Here is a 24,245-nt window from a genome sequence, read left to right as displayed (position 1 = left end):
TATTGTTACTATTTAAAAATTGTAATTGTTTCAAATGTGAATTAGAAAAAGATGGATGATTGAAGAAAATGTGAATGAAATCACAGTTAACGATGATTATTTGTAAACATGATTTTTTGTTATTTTTACGCGAGTACGATAGAAAAGTAATAACTTTGAAATGCATATAAAAAATGTGTATAACAACTACATGAGTACATTGTATATACCGATTCCAATGTAAAACCAATCGCTTGATTTTGGGATTGCTCATAGAATAAAATATTGCATTGGTAGGTACAATCATTTTTTCAAAGTAAAGTACAATGCTTAATGAAAAAAAGTATAAATACTAAAATTGATCTTTATTTGTGTAAACGTTTTTGAGTTACAATCTTCAATTCCGTTTTGGTTTAATATATTTGTTGAATCATCGTCATAAACGTAGGTATTATGTGGCTCCTTCAATTGTATACAAGTATAAAGTAAATTGCTTTTCCATCGTACCGACAATATTAACCGTATTTTTTATGAGAAATATCAGTTTTTAAATATGATATTTTATAATAAAAAGCCATAAAGAAAGATGTTTTAAAATGGACTGCTAAATTATTTAAATTAGTTTTCAAATATACATTTTGAAAGTTTATACGGAATATTTATTTTTGCGTAAAAAATTGTAAATATGATTTTCAACTAAGTGTTAAAATAATACTTAGTTTATGAAATGTTTACAAAAATACATGCGTACTGTACCGGAACTTATTTTTAAAATAATGTATTATTATGTTTACACATACATCACACTATACATTTAAAAAAAAACATTGACTGCCGGACTATAAATATTAGAATCATTATTATAGCCTTGTAGGATCTATAAGTCTTACAACATTACTATAAGACTATAATTTGAATATCTTATATGATATGTTTATCTTGACAGTTCTTATAAACTTTATGGAAACTGTCAAGATATACATTTTGTATAGAAACATATTTTGTCATGGCCTCCCTAACTATTCTGATTAATGGTTATGTAATACTGATACTTCAACTTGGAATTTATGTTTTTAAGGTAAAATTAAATATTAATTATTAAAAAAATTCATTAAAAACTGTCATGGTTCTCTTGTTAAAGTTATTGTAGGGTGAAATGGATCTCACATGATAGTCAACCTGTAAAATTAAAATTAAATATTACTTGTATATAATTGTCATGCCATTATTAAACACAATATTAAATATTGTGCTAAGTTCACTAATTTTTATAGGTATGTTTAAAAACGTCAGGATATGCGTTATAATTGGTCACGTATTGTACGTATGGTTGTTAAATGGGTCTTATAGTAAATGCATTTAAAATGTTCTCTTAAAATAAAAACCGAAAAATAAGTAATTAAGAAATAAATCATAATATAAGGAATATTAAAAACGATAAAACTATATAAGGACGAATAAAAACAATATTTATCCAAAATAATAAACATAATAAATAATAAATATAATAATCACATGCAAATTAATTTAATCATTTACTATAAAATATTAAAAATTAATAAGAGAAAATATATATTCCAAATCAATGGTTTATATAGTCAATAATTTGATTGATAATTTTAGTGAAAAATGTTTATATCGAAAGTTGTAAAATTGTAATAATTTCATTATTTATATGTATATACAAAGAAAATCGTTAAAAATAATTTAAATTAATGTACCCATATTTTTTAATTATGAAAGTTTGAAATTAAAATTAAGTATACACATTTAATTATAAATTGTATACACCAAAAATGTGATTTACTCAAAGTGTAAAATATAACTTCTTTGATAATTGTGTCTTGTTCACAATTAGTTAAGTATTTTTTTTTTTTTTAGAAAATTTCAAGTTTTTGTTGTTATTTAGATTAAATTAGATAAACTGTTTAAAATATTATAAAAAAATACTAAAACGTTGCAATTAATTATAAAAATACAATTTAGAAGATATTTATACTGTGGTATGTATATGTATTTTTATAAAATATATATAAAATTTTTTTTTTTTAAACAATCAATAATTTTAATTTATAGCTTTATGAAGTTCTTAGTTATTTTACAAATGTTTGTACTTTTAAGTATGTTTAATTCAAATAAATACTTATTACAAATCAGATTTACTCTTAAAATTGAATATGTTTCATTAATGAAAAACAAATTGATTAAATCATTAATATCCATTTCCTTATTACAAGTTAACCGTTGAAAGTACTTTATTAAGGATGATTACACTAATTATACAATAAAAAAAAATTAATTTGCTAGTTAGATTATCATAATAACGTTACTGACTTTTTTTTTTTTTTGATTTTTTCATATAATTACAGCATATTTTGAAGTACTAAAAAAATAAACTTAAATAGTAAGTGATAATACTTACTATATTTCCAATTTAATTTTCAATAATTTTTATAGCACTGTTTGTCGAAATATAATTATATTTTTGGAAAAATATTAAACGAAATTAAATTTAGTTTTATCATTGTAAAATGACAAATTTAATGCTGTATTATGATTATTTAAAAATAATTACTTTTTTTATGAAAATTTAGGATTACAACTCATAAATATATAACTTTTAGAAGAACAGATATTAAAAATCTAAAATAGTTTAAAATATTTTAATGAATAACACAAATTTATGAATAACACATAGTCGATTATTTCAAATTTAATTTGCAGTCTTGAAACTGCACCACGTGTGAACAATGTTTACGAAGAAAATATTTTACAAACTATTATGGTAGATGGGTAAACTGATTATGATTTTTTAAACTAAATAAGTTATATTAAAAATAAACTTATTTTGAAGTGGGATATTGCTAAAGTAAATGTCATTTATTGTATTATATATCTATATTGTGTATACACACAATTTAATTTTTAAGTCTTTTTACACATAATGACTTATTGTACGTATTACTGGACATGTTTAAAACGGACAATACAACGTGCAATTTATACAGTGTCTACGCCTTTTAATTTTTTACTCAGTTTTCCATCCCGGTTTCAACTGTATTTCTTTTCATTCTTCAGTAGTATTGAGTTATTTTAATGATTTTGACGGTATGAAAGAAGCACTGTTGCGGTTTTAGTATCATAAAATCCCCACACGTGCAACAGAATTTCCATAGGTCAGACATTTTCGGAAGAAAACAAAAAACACCACTCCCATCAAATTTGTTATTATTTATTAAATAATACAGGTAAATATACTATAGTAAATCATAGAAAAAAAAAAAAAACCAAATTAAGTTGTTGAAACTATATAGTTAAAGAGAGAATTTAACAGAATAAGGTTTACGATAAATGTTCAAGTCTGTATTTACATGCAAAGACTTGTCGTTCAATTTCACGTAAAATGAATCCACACCCATCGGTCTTTCTATCCAATCTTGGATTTCATTCGGATTCGATTAGGCGTTCGTACGTACTATATAATCGATCTTCTTTACTTGATACAATTAGTCGTGTTCGATAAAACGTACAAAAATCGTTGCGTGTAAGCCAGCTTTAACCACAAGCTGAAATTTAATGATTCTCTAATAATAGTTTAATGACTATGGATATCTGAATAGATATTCACTATACCTTTTAAATATCATTGAAATAATATTTGGTATTACTATAGTACGACCAGTGAAAAGTTAGTCGCGATCGACACGCTCCTACCAGCAGTGTTTCATCTGGGCTACTCTTATTGTTTTAATAGGCATGTTAAATATTTCCTAACTATTATTAACAACAACTTTGCTGTACATATTTAATTTGAATAAGAATGACAAACGAAACATCTACAATGTTAGTAAACACATTTAAAACATATTCCTTTATGGTAAAAGAAAAATTTAATAATTTTCCTTTAATTCTTTTTCAAAACAAAAATAATAAAAACCTAAATAAAAATATAAAATTGTGTAATTGTTTTATTTTTTCTAATGTAGTTTTTACTTAGAAATTTTTATAGCCCATAGATATCAAAAGGAATAATAACAATGAACTAAAAATAGACATAAAATATCATATATTTTAGGTGGTGAACTTTGTACTTTACTTCATGTTTATATAGTGTATAAACGTTAATTAAGAACACTCCATATATTTACATAAAACCCTGAAATTTGAATTTTATTTTTCATTAGGTTATTAAAAATACACAATTTTACAATCTTAGATTTTTGTTTAACTTAATTTGACAAGTACATGTACAGTGTTACTTTTTTAACTTTTTTTTTGTATGGCAACTACTAATTTAAACTAACAATTATTTTTGCCTAATTTTCATTGAACTTTGGTAATTTAATCAATTTTCTAAGTCAAAAGTTCAGCAAGTAACATCAATTTAACAAAAAATAAAAAATAAAATCGGTAAAAAGTGCGCATTTTTCAGTTTTTTTACTGTAACTCTGAAAATAATTATTCTTGGATTATTTAGGATTGACATTTTTATCTCTATATTTTAAAGTTATATTTACATGTAATTATAATTTTAACTTCATTAATTTTCACTTCAATTAGTGCAAGAATTATAACTTAAAGCAGAAAACGCTAATAAACATGTTTATATTTTGTACATTTTATGGATCTATTGGAATTTATTAATAATTAATAGCAAATTTAATTCTTATTTAAGTAAAAAGTGTATTTAATTATTAATTAATTAAACGTATCAATTATTAAATTTGTTAATATTAATATATATTATTAAAATTACTTCCCACCATGACCAAAAGTGCACGCCACGTACGTTTTTTGTTTTTTGTAGTTGTTGTTTGTTCATCAGTCTGCTGAATGCATGCTTCTGTTATTTTATATTTTACAATTTAATGATTTATAGGAGGGTCAACCATACACAATTGTTTTAAGGTGACCCTATGAAAAGGATTCCAATGGCGTAAAAACAGGTGATCGTGGTGGCCATTCAAAGGGTAAATTACTAGCTATTGAATTTAGAAACTGTGAATTTAAATAGTCGCGAATTATGTAAGCATTGTGCGCTGGAACACGGTCATGTTGAAAAATCAAGCAGGTCGGTCGACCTGCAAGCCAAGCCTAAAAAAAGAAAGAGCGCGCCGCGACGGCAATGGAATAACGGTTGACCGTACAGTGCTTATTATACTCTGTATAACTAAACGGGGTTAAGCGGCATTCACAGCGGCCGGGGGGGGGGGGGGCAATATAAATGCAAATATTTTTATGACTTCTTAATACCTATGCCCATAGCTCTCAAATAAGACAAGAACGAACATTCTGAGTTCACTTTAATACTCATTTCTAAGGGTGCAAAGGTAGTTGATTTGACGAAAAATGGAAAAAACATTCAATCAAGGTAGAGAAAAAATGAAATTATGAAACTTGACAAAAATTTGAATACAGATTTTGATTGGAGGTGATTAAGGAACTACAAAAGAAAAATTAAAAAAAACTCAAAATTACCCAAAATCACTCCCCCCAAAATCGCCCCTTAAAGGGTCATAAATCGTAAATGTACATAAATCTTTTCTCTAGTGTAATTAATGGATGTATGTTAAAATTCAAGTCATTCCAGTAAATACACAATTCTCTATACAATATACAATTTACTATACATTTCTTCTTAAATTTCTTTTATGATTATGCCAACAAATATTTTTTACAATTATTTTAACAAAATTTTAAAATCCTATTATACTCTTAATGATTACTTTTTATTACTATTTATATTTGATATGTATAGGTAAATTTTGTATTTAAATTATAATATTAGAATAATATTATATCGGGATAATATGCCGAGTTGCCGACTGCAGAATGTGATCACATTTGATTGCTTATTAATTATTTTGTGATTTTATTTTTATAAAACCCATGGCGAAGATGACAATGGTCCCGCAGTATATTAATAATAAAATGTTATAATTTATATGAGCCCAGACCGAAATGAACATAACACATGCATCTAGATATATTGTATATACTATATGGAATAGGCTTTATCAAATACACGATAGCAATTACTCGTATCGTCGGTCGGAATTTTGCTGTTTTTAGACGTAAATAACATCAAACTTGTCGCGTCTGAATTATTATCGCTCAAAGATTACCTGGGAAAAAATATTTTGCCAAATTTTCGAACAGTAAAAGATGCTTGACTTGAAAAAAGTCGGTTCGACTTTTTTTCATGCCGAGTTCGAATTTTGAACCAAACCGAATATCAAGGGTTCGGTTCGGTTCGGTTCGAGATTCGAACAGTTCGACCCATCACTAATATTAAATAATTGCATGTTTATATCAGCCACCAAGAATTGGATAGTGATATTCAAACAAAACAGGTACAAAAATGATACTCATAACTAAGGAGAAAAGAGAGAAGTTTAGGGAAATAGTTAAAGTACCTCATAAATTAAAAGCTTGGATAATGTTGATATCAGTGCATTTTTTGGACAGGTTTTTTTTTGTTGCAAGAATATAATAGTTCTAATTTTAAGCTTGGCGTTTTTTTACCTTTTTAAAGTTTTTTTGGCGAATAATATTTTTCTTAGATTATCTAAACTGGGGAATGAGAAGTGAACGTTGAAAATATATCCAATGTTTTTTTAATGTGTTTGAATATTTTAATTGATTTTCGAGACTCAATACGGTTAAACCTAATTCACATACCATGATATTTTTAGCTAATTTACGCAAAATAATAAAATAAAGTGAATATTATTATACTTCCTCGTTTATGGCCACTGATAATTATTATAATTAATTAGTATTTAGAAAATTAATTACTTTTTCTATTTAGAATTTTTTAAATAAATATGTTATTATATCATCGATTATTTTACATAAGAGTATATAAATAAAATGTTTAAATATAATCGTAAACTTCTTTATTAATAATTTATGGATATTTATGCACTTTTAAAATGTTCCGTGATAAAATTTGAAAATTTGAAAATATATGCACTTAAATATGTTTTTGATAAAAGAAGCAATTATTTATGTTGTATAAAATATAATTAATATATATATATATATATATATATACTTATAATACGAGCACAAAAATAATAATCTTTAAAAATTTAAAGTTTTTGATTTTTTATAAATAGGCTTAGGGACTTCTAACATTTGCATACTTTTTTTAATTATTACTAAATATAGCAGAGTGCGAAATAATTTCGTTTCTCGATGCCATGATATCAGATCTAAAATTTGAATGTGCATATTTTCGCATATTTGATAGATTTTGCAGAAGAGTGCTTATTTTAACATTATTATACCTACTTATTTTGCATATTTTGACAAATTTCTCAAATTTTATAATTTAAAATTAAAAACTATAGATACATATAACTATATATACATATTTCAACCGAGTGAAAAAAAAATTGTACCAAGAGGATTTTTAGTAATATGCTATCTGCAAACTACCTTTCATATCTTATTATAATTTTTGTGTAAGGATAAATAATATCATAAACCCGTATCGACCGTATAACTCTCTGGATATTGATCGGATGTCGATAAAGATAATAATCGATATAGAACAATAGATTATTTGTTTAGTGTTCATTTCAGTTGATTATTATCCGTCGTTGTTTTTGCGTCCACACAACGTTGAATCATACGTAAAACGTCGTACGCGATAATTTGTAACATAGTGTTATGCTGAAATTACAACAGTCTACGAGTAGTCGACTACAAAGTTTTGTTTTGGAGTTTAAAAATATATTTAAATCCGATGGACACGTTTTATTTTGTGTACTATATGGTCATTTTTTTTTTTTTTTTTAATGCGTATAAATACATATTATAATGCATATTTGTGTATTTTTTAGACTATAAGTCCCTAAGCTTAGTTCTAAAGTATTGAATTCTATTGATAGTTCTATTAATTTTTTGGAAATTTGACAATACTTTTAAATTATTTTGTCAAAAATCACATAAAATATCGACTCGTATTTCACTCTAAAAGCGTTCAAAACTTAGTTCCACTGTTTGCTGGTAACAACTTTTTCACTTACAATGCTTGTAATTTTAACAATAAAATTGAAATTTTCAATTATTTATTTTTATTTTTAAATTAATCGGTCAGAATGATACTGAAAATAATAAAGTAGCTATTCTACCGTGTTAATTTTATAATTTTCAGTTTTTTCTTATTTAAATGGTTTAATTTGATTTAACAATTTTAAAGTATTTAAATATTTTTTTGACAAAGAATGAAATATTATAAAATTCAATTGTAGTTAACAATTCCGTATATATTTTAAAGATGGAATATTCTTAATGACTGTTTTCAACTGAATTATGTTTAATGTTTTTATATTTATTTTGTAAATAATGTGGCACATATAAAATTGTATGATATTCTTTAGAAGACTAAATAGAATAATAATCCGTATATCTTAAAAGTATATTTATATAAGAAAGCATTTGTAAAATTATAATTATGTATACCATCATACTGTATTTATTTATTTCCTACCGTTGTTTTATATATTTTAAACATTACTTAATTGTATTATGTATTAGACTGATTTTTAGGTTTATTTAACTGTTCGTGCATACAATTTTTTTATAAAGCAGTATTAAGTTTTTATTGTAACTCATTTCCAATAAATTTAGATTTGCTGGAATATGTTAAATATTTTTGTAATAGTCCATGATAATGTTTACTATAATGAATTGCAGTTTTCAAGTCCTTTTAACCTTTAAGCATTTTAATCTTTCTGAGGAATGTTTTAATAATATATATTTATACTTATACAGATTAACGAAAAACGATATTCATTATTTAATTAAAATAATGTATTGAAGTATGAAATACTTATGTTTTTTTAAAATTATAATTTTTACTATAATTCGAGAAAATTTTTTAATTATTGATATTTTTCAACTATATGACACCGGTTTTAATTACTATCTATATAAAATAAGAATATTATAATCTAAATAGTTGATATCTACTGTATATTGATACCTTCCTCTATTATATTCATAATACAAAAATATTTTATGATTGTTCATTGCAGTGATCTTTAAATTTAAAGCATATGCATATGTATAACCATATGTATAAATAGGTTTCAACCTGTTAATTGATAATCACATATTTTCATAGAATTATTATGCTAGGAAATATTGCTCATTTAAACTATAGTTATTTATTTTGAAATATACGTCAATAATTATTCTTTCTAGTTGTAGTAAAATATGACAGTATATCTTCGATTATAACCTAAATTATTAATTAAGATAATTATAATGTAACACATTCAATATTTATGAATTCAATTTCTTCAAACTGTTTTAGTTCAATGTTAAAATTGTGAATCAAGGTATTTGAAGACTTGATATAGTTTGTTCACAATATACAATGAATTTACAAAGGAAGTAATTAAACGATTATATTTATTTGAAACTTTGTTTTTGCGATTTATTTGGTCGTTTCATTTAATTTAATTTTAAGTGTGTATATAAATAATTTGAAAAACTTGAATTATGTTTGTCAAGTATAGAATATTTAATCTCTTTCTTTTTCTTTTTGGTCAAATAATCTCGAAAGGTTGAGAAAATTCTGAAAAATAAGATTACAAATATTAAAAAAATACATACTATATCTACGTGTTAAAAATCCTATTTTCTCTAGAGTACACCCGTTTAATACTAAAATTTGTATCATATCGTTGCAAAAATTAAAAACCATAACTGTGATATAATACCGAACGAGAATAAATAGTGATATTTAACAAATATGCAATACAACAGTAGTACAGCGGTTACCGCAGCGGAGGATTTTTTTCCGTATTAAATGTTTTCTGGTTTATGAGCACATCTACATTATTACATTTACATGCATAATGCAAGTACTAAACACTGATTACTGTTCTCATACTGTGATGATTTGGTTTAATTTACGACCGCGTACAAGGCTTCGTTGTTGTCGATTATTACAATGTTTTGAACAGAGATGTACACACTGATATTTAAATCGTTGACAATTTGTCTTGTAATTACGGAGGAATAATGTTTCTCTCTTTCCCGTTGTACGTACGTGCAGTTTACTATGGTCACCACATATTTTGCGAGACGTATGAAGTATCCTACACTTTTATGCAAAATTTTATTATACAGGGTGGGGGTATGGGAACATTTTTAAAAGTATAAAAATATATCTACCGAAATACAATTTAACAAGAACTATCATCCGAACAATGGAGACTATTACACTCGCTTATTAATGAAACCAAGTTTAATGATATAATATGTACGTTTTTCTAATACGAACATTTTAATCGTTATCGAGTGATGGAACATTTGTAACAGAAATTCATAATTTCATTTCGGAGACAAGGAGAGGGTTGTAAGCCGCTCGATCGCCCCCATAGATAGTAGATACGCTACCGTTCCTGCGGTACCTCGAAGATATATTATCATCGTTACTATAAACATTACTATAGTACACCGGTGCGGTCCACACACGTCGCACGGGGGACACCAGCGTCGCGGCCAAGTGCGCAGGTCGAAAGAGAAGAGCAACAGTTCGCCGCCGCCGCCGCCGCCGTGTGTTCCGAAGGACCTCTTTGTCCCACCGCCGCCGACGAAATGGCAGTAGTCACGCGACGCTCCGTCGATCGCCAACTCTGTTCGCGTCGCGTTTTCGGTTTTCGATTTAGAGCCCTCGTGTGGGAGGGGGGTGTGTGTAGGAATCCGAGTATCCAAAGAGGATCGACGCTTCACACCGGACCCGTGGTTTATTGCCCGCGGGATAAGAGGTATTTATAACAATTTTTTCGATTTCGAGCGTTGCCCATTCGATATTTCGCGTGCACAACGTCAACTGGTATCTGCAACCCTTAGACGTCCGTCGCGGACGTCACCACGAGAGTTTTTTCCTCCCGCAATATTTACGTTCATATTGTTTTGCTTATGAATACGTACGTACGTATACGTGTTTCATTTTGTTTTAATTATTTATTTATGTTTTTCGTCATCGGTGTACGGGGCAACATTACCAGTATAAATACACACGATTGCAGTTATGTTGTATGAAGATGTAGTACGCAACGGTGTTAAGGCAGCATTTTTATACTATATACGTGGTTCGTTGAACGTATAGTTTATGGTGGATGTAGCAAAATGTAGTAGAATATTTGAATGAGTATGGGGCGTAAAGGAACTTTAAAATTACTAAGTGATAGGAAAGTTCCTGAGTCGATAGCACCAGACAGTAATCCACTTCGGGTTAGCGTTATGACGGCGATCGACCAGCGAGTGATATATGTATAGTGCTAGGATTTATATGCATTTGTATGTTTTTTTACTTTAAGTCCAAATTAATTAGTTGTCAGATATGTCAAAGATTTGGCTTATTCTCGAATGAATTGAACCATTTTTTTTTGCATATTTTGAACATAATGTAATAATTGATTATAGATTTTTGAGAATTTTATTAATTTTGTCAATTTAATAGTTTTTTCAATATTGTTAATTTTAAATGGTATTTATTTAATTAACGTCTATAATTTTTGGGCTATTTTTCGAATTGACGTAAATTTACTTACTATGTAATCTTATTTTGGTTGAAGATTAAGGGATTCAAAATATTTTCGAAAATTCTTAGCATTATAAATATTGAATGTGAAACAGAAAAATTAACATCATATTACTTTAATTCCGATAAAAATCGTATCATTTAAGTATGCTCCAATAACATCCTGTTATGTGGAAAGGAGTTTTAGTAAATTTATAAATAAGAGTCCTGTAAAATAAAAATTAAAAAAAAAAAATGCAAATTAATATGCCTTCATTGCCGATTGTTTCTATTTAAAATTATTTTTTTAAAAATATTAGTTGAGTGTTGTTATTATTAATATTGTTTAATTTGGTTTTAAAAATTATTATTATTATTTTTTTTTTAAAGTTATAATTAAAGAATTTAGTCTCGTTGTAAATATTTGATTTATTGAATACTTTTTTTTTTATACTATTTTATTATTTTATTACATATTAATTAATTATTGGAAAATAATGGGTGGGTAGTGGGTTCTAAACGAAGCACTATTTTTTAAAGATTGTGATGTCACTGAACTCGATTTTATATTAGTATTTATCATTGTTATAATTTTTTTCTTAGCTGTGTTTAGTGGCCTCTGAAGACTCAAATCCGGTACAATTTGTGTTGACGGTTTATATCGCGGTTTTTTGAGATTCATAAATCTGACATGATATATTCGTGTATCTTATATGATGTACTATTGTAAGCAATTAGTGCTTCAAAAGTCGTTACGTCATATGATCATATGAATGTACAAAATGTTTTGGGTATCACAGTTCATTATTGATAAAATAACATCAAGTACGTAATATCTGTTTACATTTTTTTTTCGTATACGATTATCTTACGGCTTGTTTTGGATGAATATTTTTATCGGTTCGAGGATTGTAATTTATATTTAGCTGAAAAAATATCGGTAAAATAAAAAAACAGTGTGTCTCAAATATTGCCGGTTATTTTATTTGCTCTTTGTCAGTTTTTTGCAAATAATAAGAAAACTACAGAAAATTTAGTAAGACTAAAAGCATCATTTAGACAACATTTCTTATCAGAAAGTTCCCATAATAGTGATGATCGGAGCAGCAACTTTGCATGAATGTATGCACAAAAATACAAAAAATAATTAGGTACGTACGTTATGGTAAAACCAAGTCCTTCTTCGTTTCATTCAAAATTAAAAATAAACAATCACACTAATGTTCGTGTTGCATTGAAGTTAGCTATTAAATAATCAATTGTGATTGTTTGATTTATATATTTATTTTAATAATTACAGATGTTCAAAGTACAAAACACACTACTATGTTGGTTAGATAAATTACACATTACATAACGTGTAATTTATTATGCTTGTATTAATATAAATAATACAATTAAAATAGACATATCCATAAACAAATTTAGATAAAAAAGCAAAAATGAAATAGAGTACTAATTTTTAATTATTATATAAGGTGTATAATATACTATACATATATAAATATATATATATATATATATATATCAAGGTTTAATTTTTTTTTTTAAATGTACTAAATCAGTTTATACGATTATACGTTATTTTAATTTGTTTCGCAACAATGGATTACATTTGTTGTATAATATATGTATATATTTAAAATGAGTAGATACTCATAAATATTATAATACCTAATATATTTATTTATTTTTGAACACTTAAATATACACTGAAATGTTGTTTTCATACATTTGTATAAAACGATAGAACTATGCAATATGTGTACGACTGAAATCGCGTGACATTCTATACCTTATAATATTTACCGATTATATACGAATTTTATCATACCTAGTATTAATATTAAGTATTAAGTATGATATAAATGTTCTCTTCCTTGCGAGGTTTTATAGTGATAAAAGGTAAATTATTGTTAGTTCCTATTCGTGAGGCAAAGTTTGGGTTGCCGGACATTATACAAACTGATTGATTTTTCTAATTTAATTAAAAAATATAATATATTTAAAATTATTTATTATACTCATGATAACAAAATATAAAAACAAAACTTCAATTTTTTCCTCTAATCAATTTCACACGAAAAACAAAATGAAAAAATTATTCTTTTAAATAAAAAATAAACATTTCCTTCTTTATTTATGAATGAGTCCTGGTAGAAAATGTATGGAGATTGTGCATATACTCGTATTTATATAAAATCTATAATTCAAAACGTAATAACAACTCCATAAGACAGTTTCAGCTTGCCTCTTGTAATGCGAAATCTGTTCATACCACACATAGTTGTACTTTCTATACATTTTTTATTTACAGTCCATAAAAACTCATCGATACAATATAATTTGATAATCTATAATAACTAATCATTTTCGGTCTTTGTAAATATCTATATAAATATTGTATATTGTTTTAAAAGTTCATCAAAAAAGTTGATTATTGTTATAAGCGTTGGATTTTTTTTTTTTAAGACTTTAAATCCAAATCTATTAGAAATCATTAAGTGCTATTGACGATTCAATTAGATGTTATGAGATATGATATGCTATGTTACAAACTTTCGGGTAGCTGTTCAACCGAGAATACAAGAGATTGGATAAGCGCCTTTAACATCAAAGTCACGAAGCAACATAAACAACTGGTGTGACCACTCAACGACGTCTTGTTGCAAAAATTATGATTGTTTTCGAAAATTGCTTTCTGTGGTTTAACTTTTGTTTAGTAAAAAATCCATAATTAAGTTCAATGGGATTTAATTAGATTAGAAATTTGACACGGAAAATATTTTAGAAAATTTTTTAAGTTTTGAATCAAAAAAGAAAAAAGATTTTTTTACTATGTTTTACATTAATCTAGTCACAAATTTGCAATATAAGATATTCGTTGTATATTTTACATTGATACATTAATTTGAAATAGTCGTTTTTTTAAAATTCCATAATCTATCATGGCTTTTAAATGTACTCAAATAATGTGGTTAACATAATAGTACTTATATTCTGAACTAGTACAAATGATCTGCTACTTTAGATTTCTCTAATTTAAAATTACAATTGTATCTTATTTTTTTTCGGCGTTGGGAAAGTGGTGTTCCCGTCGCCTAGTACCCTTCATTGAGTGTTGCAATAGCCCCACTCTGGTCTTAATTGATTAGAGTGGTCTGGTCCTCCAGTTTGGGGGTTGGGTGCTGGGTTAACAACCCAGCCTCGTAAAAAAACTCATGTTTAGGAACCAAACAAAAAGCCTCGGAATAGTGAAGATAAGGAATACAAAAATGGAAACTGGAAATCGGAAATATTTTTGGGTACATGGAACGTTCGCACATTATATAGCATTGGAGCGGCACATACAGTGACGCAAGAAACAGGGAGGTATAAACTTAAGATCGTGGCGATCCAAGCAATTAGATAGCAAGGAACGAGATCCATAGATATTAATAATCATTTATTGTGATTATTGACGACAATTTGGTATGGGTTTCATAGTACATAAATCAATAGTACCAAACGTAATGGAATTTAAGACATTTGACCCAAGAATATCACTATTTACAATTAAAGCATACTGGGTTAATCTCACAATAATTAGTGTTCATGCCCCTATTGAGGAAAAGACTTGAGAAGAAAAAGACTACTTCTAAGATGAATTACCGAACATGGTAGATGGAATACCTAATAACAGAATAGTGGTTTTATTAGGACAACGATTCCCAAACTGTGCACCGCGGTGCCCTGGGGGCACCACGACCATTTTCTAAGGGCACCGCGGTCTACGTACGGTTCATAACAAATAGTTTAGAATGTATAAAATTGTTTTTCCTTATGGTTTTCATAAAAACTTTATAGCTTATAATGCAATATATTCTATTGTATATTCGGATACTCTCGTTTTAACTTTATAATAATTTTGTATAATAATTATAATCATAATAATAATAATTTCTATTTATTTATTTTTTAAATTTAAAAATGCATTAATTTATAATTAAGTTAAATTTTAATAAAATTAATAAAATTGGTTATCAATAGGTTTTTTTTGTTCTGTAATGTATTTCAAAACAGGGCACCGTGGGTAAATTTGGTCAAAAAAAAGGCACCGCTGAAAAAAATGTTTGGGAACCGCTGTATTAGGAGATCTAAATGCAAAAATAGGAAAATAATTAATATTTAAACCAACCATTGGCCACCATAGCTTGCATGAAGTAACGAACAATAATAGCCTCAACCTAATCGACTTTGCAACGAGCAAAGGCTTTGTGATTAAGAGCACAATGTTTCCCCATAAAAAGATCCATAAGGGAACATGGAAGTCACCAGATTGAAATCACACTAATCAAATTGACCATGTGTTAGTCAATGACAGGTTCAAAAACTGTATTACGGATATCAAAACGATGCGAAGAGCGGACTGTGAATCTGACCACTATTTGGTTAAGGCAAAAATTAAAGCAAGACTGAAGAGGAGGATGGCAACAAGATCAACGATAATTGACATATATGATATAACTAAGTTCACAGATAAAGTTTACCGTAAAGATTTTAAAAGTGAGATACGCAGACGCAGCAGGGAATTAGATATAGATAGTATAGGCTCTATAAATAATATGTGGAGGAAGGTACAGGAAACAATAAAAAAAACATCAGCTGAAGTCCTGGGTAAATCAAAAAACACTAAAAAATCTTGGTTCAACGGGAGATGTGAGAAAGCCCAAAATCAAAAGAAAAAATGTAGAAACTTATACCTTAATGACCCTTCCCATGAAAAAAACAAAACAAAGTATAATGGGAGCAGAAAAGAAGCGATTCGAATCTTTAAGTTTGAAAAAAGTGCCTGTACGAAAAACATTTTAGAAGAAGTAGAAAAATATCACAATAAATATAACAAACACCAATTGTACAAAAAAATTAATACACTAAAGGGAGGTTACAAAAAATATGAAAAGTTCCTAGTAAAGGAAGACGGAACACTAATAACTGCCCGATCAGATATTATAGAGAGATGGAAAACGCACTTCGAACATCTTTTTAACTGCTACGACTCCATAGAAACCTTTATTTGGACAAGGACAGAACCCAACCTAAACAAATATACAACACCGTCAAAACAAGAAGTAGAACTACAAATAAGGCGATTGAAGAACTATAAATCACCTGGTGAGGACGGTATACAAAGTGAGGTTATGAAAATGCTGGACGAAGATTTATTAACACATATACATAAGTTACTAACCCATATTTAGGAAAAGGAAGTACTACTGGAAGATTGGAATATTGCAGTCGTATGTCCAATCCATAAGAAAGGTGACCAACAAATATGTAATAATTACAGAGAAATATCCTTATTGAATGTGGTCTACAAAATAATGTCTTATTGCATTTTAGATAGGATTAAACCCATTGCGAAAGAGATAATGGGAGATTATCTAGGTAGTTTTAGACCCAACAGATCAACAACGGATCAAATCTTCAGCCTAAGACAGATCATAGAAAAATCATGGAATTCAATAAAAGCATATGTATACTATTTGTGGATTTTAAAAAAACGTACGATTCTGTCTACTGACATAGCCTTATAAACATATTAAAAGAGTTTAAGTTTCCGAATAAATTAATAAAATTAACTGAGGCCACCCTGCAAAATACAGAAATCAAAATAAAGGTAGCATTAGAATTGTCAGAGTCAGCAAAGGTAAGGACAGGCCAAAGGCAAGGAGATGCGCTATCACCAATATTGTTCAACCTAATATTAGAAAAGGTAATCAGAGAAACAAATTGTAACAATGGAATAGTATTGGGAAACTCGAACATCAATATCTTGGTTTATGTGGACAATATAGCGATATTAGGAGATACTGAAAAAACGGTTAAACAAGTATGCAGGAAACTCATCACGATGGCTAGTAAGATCGGACTGGAGATAAACGACGAAAAAACAGAGTACATGATATTAAGTCGCCAGGACAGAGAATATCAACAAGGACAATCTATGAATATTGAAGTGCATGTACTCGTATTCAAAAAAGTCACGCATTTCAAGTACTTGAGGCATTTGCTAACATAAGATAATGATTTGAAGATGGAAGTCAGTGTTAGGATACAAAAAGGCAACAAAAGTTTTTTTGGTCTTGGAAAAGTACTGAGTTCATGAACATTATCGACAAGCCTAAAGATACAAATGTACATAACCTTGATACGACCTATAGTACTGTATGCCGCAGAAACATGGCCACTTAGGAAAGCAGAAGAAACCAGAATAAAAGTATTTGAAAGGAGAATCCTACGGAAAATCTACAGCCCATCCGTCGACACAAACACAGGTGAATGGCGTAAACGTTATAATAAAAAACTCGAGGAGCTGTTCCAGAAACCGAACATCGCGAATGAAATCAAGAAAAGGAGATGACCCGGGCAGGACATGCATGGTGGAGAGTGGGATCCATAGTTAGAACAACAATCGAAGATAACCCGGTCGGTAAGAGACCCCTAGGAAGACCATGCTTACGGTGGGAAGACAGTATAAAAAGGGACGCGGAAAACATTGAACCAGAGATACCATGAAGAGTAGCGGTAGAAGATAGAGATAGATGGAAAAAAATTTATTTGTTGGTATGGTCTCAATGACCGTAAACCAATAAAAAAAAAAAAATGTATAAATTTTAAATTCATGATGCGCCTTCTGATTTGATTTCTCTAAGAAAATAATTGTAGAGAAAAAACCTAACTAGAAACATAAAATATTTAAATAATATAAAATGTATAAAATGACAAGTTGTAAGTGAAATCCCGTGCTACACACTACTTACCTCATCTGATCTTGAAATACTTATAAATAATTGGTAATGGCAAATTCAATTTTTAATTTTTAAGTTTTAGTCAACGTTTTCAGAAAATATTTTCACTCCAGAATATTAAATTAAGATATAGGTACATTATTACTTAGTAAAGATGTACATTTTTAATATTTTCACAATTCAACATTAAAATATAATTATTTTGAAACATTTTCACTCGATAATAATTTTTTAATTATTTAAAAATGTTATTTTAAAATAAATAAATGTCTAAGAAAAATCACTCTGTTGGTTTACTTTCGTTTTGTATTTCTTAAAATATATAGGTAGCAGTAATCGTAGATTAAATCTTCAAAAGTCTAAATAAATATATTAATTTAATTATGGTAATCATCCTTATGTTTTGCTGTATTTCAATTTTTTTATTGCTCAACCAATTCAGAAACAGGAAACATATATTTATTTTATAATAATGATATTTTATTTTTCCATGAACACCTTTTTATGCTGTAAAAATACACTAAAAGTTTCGTGCAATATCTCATTATAATGGAAATTGGACACAAAAGGTACTTTATTAAAGTATTTTCCCTAAACGTAAAAAAAAATCTTAAATGTATAGTATTTTTTCAAATAAGTAAGGTTTTTGTTTGTTTATATTTTTCAGTAAAATAAATAATCTTGTGGTTAATACTTATTCAAACGTAAATGAAAATTATTTCTCTTAAAATTTATAGTTAGCTAAAATATTGCGAATATTCATTGACAAACATATTATAATGGGAAATTTATTTTGTAATTCTTACATTAAAATATAATTATTTAATATATATGTGTTATTTTAATAAGCTTACAAAAATATTAATAATGTATATTTATGAATCTCAAAAAAAAAAAAAAATGTACTTATTATATTTTTGATAACGAATTTGAAAAAACATCAAACGTTTAAAATTGTCGACTTGATGTGCTGATATTTGTGTTAAATATAATTATAAATTTTTTTAATTGAACTTTTTTAATACCAATATAATATACCAATAACTAATAAAACTAACTAAATGTTTGTATTTCATTTATAAGTTTGTGTATAACATATCTGACAACCATGAAATCTTATTTCTATTTAATTTTCTTCTAGAAATATAATTGGAATACTTGTTGGTTTATTTAATGTAAACAATATTTTAAATAAACAAAGATTTCATTGTTTAACCAATTACATTTTTCTCTGTAACATACAACATTGTTTACATTTCAATATCAAAAAGATTTTTATGCAGTATATTTATTTTCGATTTATACATTGATAGTATTACAATATATGAAAAAATACAAATAAGAATTTCAAAAACCTCGACCTAGGTCCTAACTTTTTAGTTAAGGGGATTGCAAGCCATGATTTTCTTTTTCTTTTTATCACACATGCAGTTTAGAAATTTAGACGTTTTCTATTTCCAACGTACCGTTCGATTTATTGATGCGATAAGGATTTTGAAAACTAATTTTAATTTGTCGTAAAGATTTCTTTAGATCGTTTTCCATTTTTTTTTTTAATTTGTCTTACAAAATTTCACAAAATATGATTAAACAAATTGAAAATATAAAAATTAATTTTTAAATATGTTAAGTATAAAATTTAATAAATTTGAGAAAGTGGATCTAAAAAACAGTGTTGTGCTTTAGATAAATTTATCTAGATATGTTATTTAGATTAAAACTTTATATCTTTATCTTATCTAGATAAAAATCATAGCCATCTTGATAAATTTATCTAGATAATTCACAAAATCTGTTGCTAATAAAGAACAAAAGAGCTTGTCTACAAACAAATGAAAACATTGATGAAAAAGTTAATGCTTTGTATAAATATTTAGATAAAAATTATTTTATAAAGTTATCTAGATAAAAGTGATTTTATCTATCCATATCAAGTTAAATTAAATTTCTACAGTATCTATATATATCTAGATAATTTTAAATCCAGATATCTTATCTATATCTAGATATTTTTTTTTTTATTTAAGCACAATACTGCTAAAGAAGACTTAACGACCAATTCAAATCAGTTTTCAAAATTCTTATCGCCTCAATAGATCGATCGTTACGTCGGAAATAGAAAAACGTTTAAATCCCTATATTGCGTGTGTGATAGAAAGAAAAAGAAAATCATGGCTTGAAATTCCTTAACATACCTAAAGAATTTGTGATTGGAATATAGTTGGTGTTGATTGTATAACCTCTCCACAATCTATAGTTCTCAAGTTCCAATCTGGGCAGTATTCTATTTTCTAAGTTTATACAACATACTTCTGTATTTTGCATTCTAATTTCTTGGAATCATAAGCTACTTGGAAATTGCATACCTAAGAGGGACATTTAAGTCGGGTCCGCACTCGTTTCATACAATCCTTGATTCGCAAGTTTTAAAGATTGTTTTAAGTTCTACTTAGAACATGCTAAAATAAAGTTTAGAACGTATTCTCTCGTGGGAATTATTATTCATATAGAATATTGTTAATTTATGGTATGCTTTTGGCATAAGCAACACACAACTAAACTAAATTAATTACAATACATATTTTGTTGATAAGTTGACAAGATTGATGAAACGTCAATGTATACTAAACTTACACATAAGTACTTATTGTGGCATATTATTGGTTATATTATATTATAATGTGCACCTGATTACATTTATTTCTTCTTATATTTTTACTCTTCACTATCGCTTTATTTTTAATAAGGTATTTTCTAAAGAGTGTTTATGTCCATTAGAAAAAAAAATTAACAATTACATTAAAATTAAAAATATACTTATGAAGGTCATTTTTGTGGTGTTGAATAATTCATTTAACACAATGATTAAGATGTCTAATGTTTTACCAGTAATGAATTTGAGAAAAATGGAATGGGGGTGGTATGTCTACTTTCTTCTCCGAATAGTGGTTTTAAAAGAATAAAGTATTGTGATTTTTATTTAGTACAGGTACCTGAGCTAATGTACGACATAAGAAGTGTAGTATATATTCGTGTATGTAATTATATTATGTATAAACAAATTTTTTTTTGTTAAAAATTATTTGGAAGTTAATATTTTTTGAATATGTTATGAGTAATAACTAAATTATAACTAAATTATGTTTGTATTCATAAATAATATAGAAGGAAAAACATGTTGATGAATTTGTATAGAAAAAAAAACGGAAGTCTTATATCCTTACCAAAATGTATGGATGTTGTTCAATTACATTTAGAAAAACTGTTTAATTATTCTAAAAGGGAATCTTTTGAGATAAAATCATTCATTACATCAATTTTTTAAGAACTAAACACAATTTATGTTCCAGTCTACTATTTTTATGAATTTATCCTTGGTAATATTAATAATCACTTTTCTAATACGAATATAAAAATCTGCTTATGTCACATTTTTTAATAATCTCCTTATAAGAAAATAATTTAAATAATTCATCGACTATAATTACAACCGAATAAACTATAATTCAAAGTATATTAATTATAATTTACTTATTTATTTTTTAAAATAAAGTTCAATTATAATGTAAATTATAACTGAAACGACTGTAAATATTTTTCGAAAAAAATTGGTATTTAATAAACAGCTATTTCCATAAATTTAAAAATTAGCTTTAAAAAACAGAAGTTTTAAAAGCTATCCTTTATTAATAATCACATTGAAAAATCAAAAAAGGACTTTGTTGATATGAAAGTTTATTGTAATAGAAAAATGATGTAATGAATTATTTAGAGTCGTAGTATAACGTAAAATATTATTATAACACCTTTCAAAAATACGGGAACTAATCAAAAAATCAATTAGACAGATTGAGTATAAAAGGAAATACGAGTAAATTGGTATTATGTTTGAGTTAATAGTTGATTTTCAACTAAAAAACGTTTTTAATTCTTTATAACATATTTATATCTATATTTCTATTGAATAATAATATATAGCTATTGACTCACCTGGAAATCATATACCCACTAACCAAAGCTGAATTATAGTTCAGATTAACTAGGCTATGGCCAATTGATATGCCGAAGTTAAAATCATAGCAACAATTATATTTACTAATTTATTAAATATAATGATGTAAATGTTATATTGATATTAATCAACCACCATTATTAGAATTAGAATTAAATTATAGGTTAAAAGTTAGGGATAAAGTATAACATACTGAAGTATTCAGAAATAACTATAACGTTTACCACAGTAATTTTTATCATATATATTTACCACTAACTCATTTGCTCTTGATTAGATATAGAGAAAGAAAAAAGTGATAAAAATTAATATTATGGTTTTTATTTTCGAAATGGTGATTACACTAAACATAAAAAACGTAGTTGTTGACATTCACTATGGCGGCTGACGTGGAGGGGAAGGGGGAATGAAAGTTAACTACGCCAATTTGTTATAGTTGATCAAAGTGAAATACTCCACATAAGATGGTATCCTTTTACTGTCTCAATCGTTTATCTGTTTGAGTAGGGCTTACCACCTAAGGGATACAATAAAGACTGAATGCACGATCAGTGTACAGGTAGGTTATTTTTGGCAATAATATGTTTTAGAGCTAATATATTATGTCTTATGGTAAAAATCGATGTCGACTGTTTTATTTCAAATTAAAAAGCTGCAAAAATGCTACCACCTGTAAGATAACAATTAAAGAGAAATACAAGGTATCATAATAAATAGACTATTAATATACAGGTATATTAAATAAAAACCAGCGTGAAAATGTTTTAAAAAATGATATTTCATTTGATATTAGTGAGTAGTCGATTGTGTTAAGAAAGACTAAATCCTTTTGAACCTATCGTGTAAATAGCTTAAGATATAAATAAATATATGGTTCTTTCTTACAGTTTATATCGCTATGTACATAACCATAACATTTTCTATTTTCCCTCTATCATTATTTATTCAATGGGACAATGTGAGACTGATGAGCATCATAATAGTTGATTTCAACAAGCATATTGTCTGACGGATGAAAAATAGTAGTGAAAAAATAACAAAAGAAAATAAAAAAAATCGGTACCTACATGAATTTTTATTTTTTTATCCCTCGGGCCCGCAAGTTTATAACATCTGACCTTACATTTAGAGGAATCGACTTGTTCGCGGTTAAACGTGATGGGGGTACTAAAATGACAAATTTACTACAAATAAATCACGTTAAATCCTTGTTATCTAACATTTTTGAAGGAAAAAATTAATTAATCACACACATTATTTTTAAAGTCAAAGTATAATAGTACGATTCCTCGTTATAATATGATATGACAGTACCTCCATTGTCAGTGAAAAGAGAATGAAGGAATAATGTATGGCTAATGCCAAGTCGAGTATAAATTTATGTATATCATACTGTTAATTTATATTGTATACACATTATGTATATAATGCAAATTTACATAAACTTTTATCACTACTAACTTGGCTGTTTTCGTTTATTTAGTTAGAGATATATCAAAACCGTATAACAATCATTAACTTGTATTTGCACTATTTGGATATTGCTGTATTATAGTAGCGTAGCCAGGATTTTTAAATGGGGGGGGGGCTAACCACTTTTTTTTGGATAAGTAAGGTAAGAGAGGATATGAGAATTCACCCTTAACCCCCCCCACCATCTACCACCAAGTTTCTAAACGTAATTCAAGCATTTTAGTATAGTTTTAAAAATATTTATTAATATATCTATATCTATACTACTATATAAAATGAAGTCGCTTTTTTTTGTTCCGGATAAACTCTGAAACTACGTCGTGCAGTTTTTTTTAAAAAAAAGAGGACATCACAGAGAAGGTTTTAGGCGTAAATTTAGTCCGATAAAGTTAATAAATAATTAGTTATTAGTTATCTATATATATATATATATATATATATA

The 24,245-nt window shown here is 27.0% G+C and overlaps 1 protein-coding gene across 2 annotated transcripts in view; it reads left to right on the top strand.

Annotated features, from left to right (window-relative positions):
* The first annotated feature begins 10,558 nt into the window (after positions 1-10,558).
* Positions 10,559-24,245, top strand: part of LOC112688031 (calcitonin gene-related peptide type 1 receptor-like) — a 222,000-nt gene continuing 208,313 nt past the window's right edge. For both annotated transcript variants that reach the window (XM_025561046.1, XM_025561044.1), the window contains exon 1: positions 10,559-10,769. The gene's annotated coding sequence lies outside the window, so the exon portion shown is untranslated. The remainder of the gene's footprint in view (positions 10,770-24,245) is intronic.

This window comes from Sipha flava, unplaced genomic scaffold, assembly GCF_003268045.1.
Source record: "Sipha flava isolate LNK unplaced genomic scaffold, YSA_version1 36_pilon_pilon, whole genome shotgun sequence".
In the NCBI taxonomy this organism is placed as follows: Eukaryota; Metazoa; Arthropoda; class Insecta; order Hemiptera; family Aphididae; genus Sipha; species Sipha flava.
Note: the sequence above shows the minus strand (reverse complement) of the source record. Positions and strands in the feature narration are given on the sequence as shown.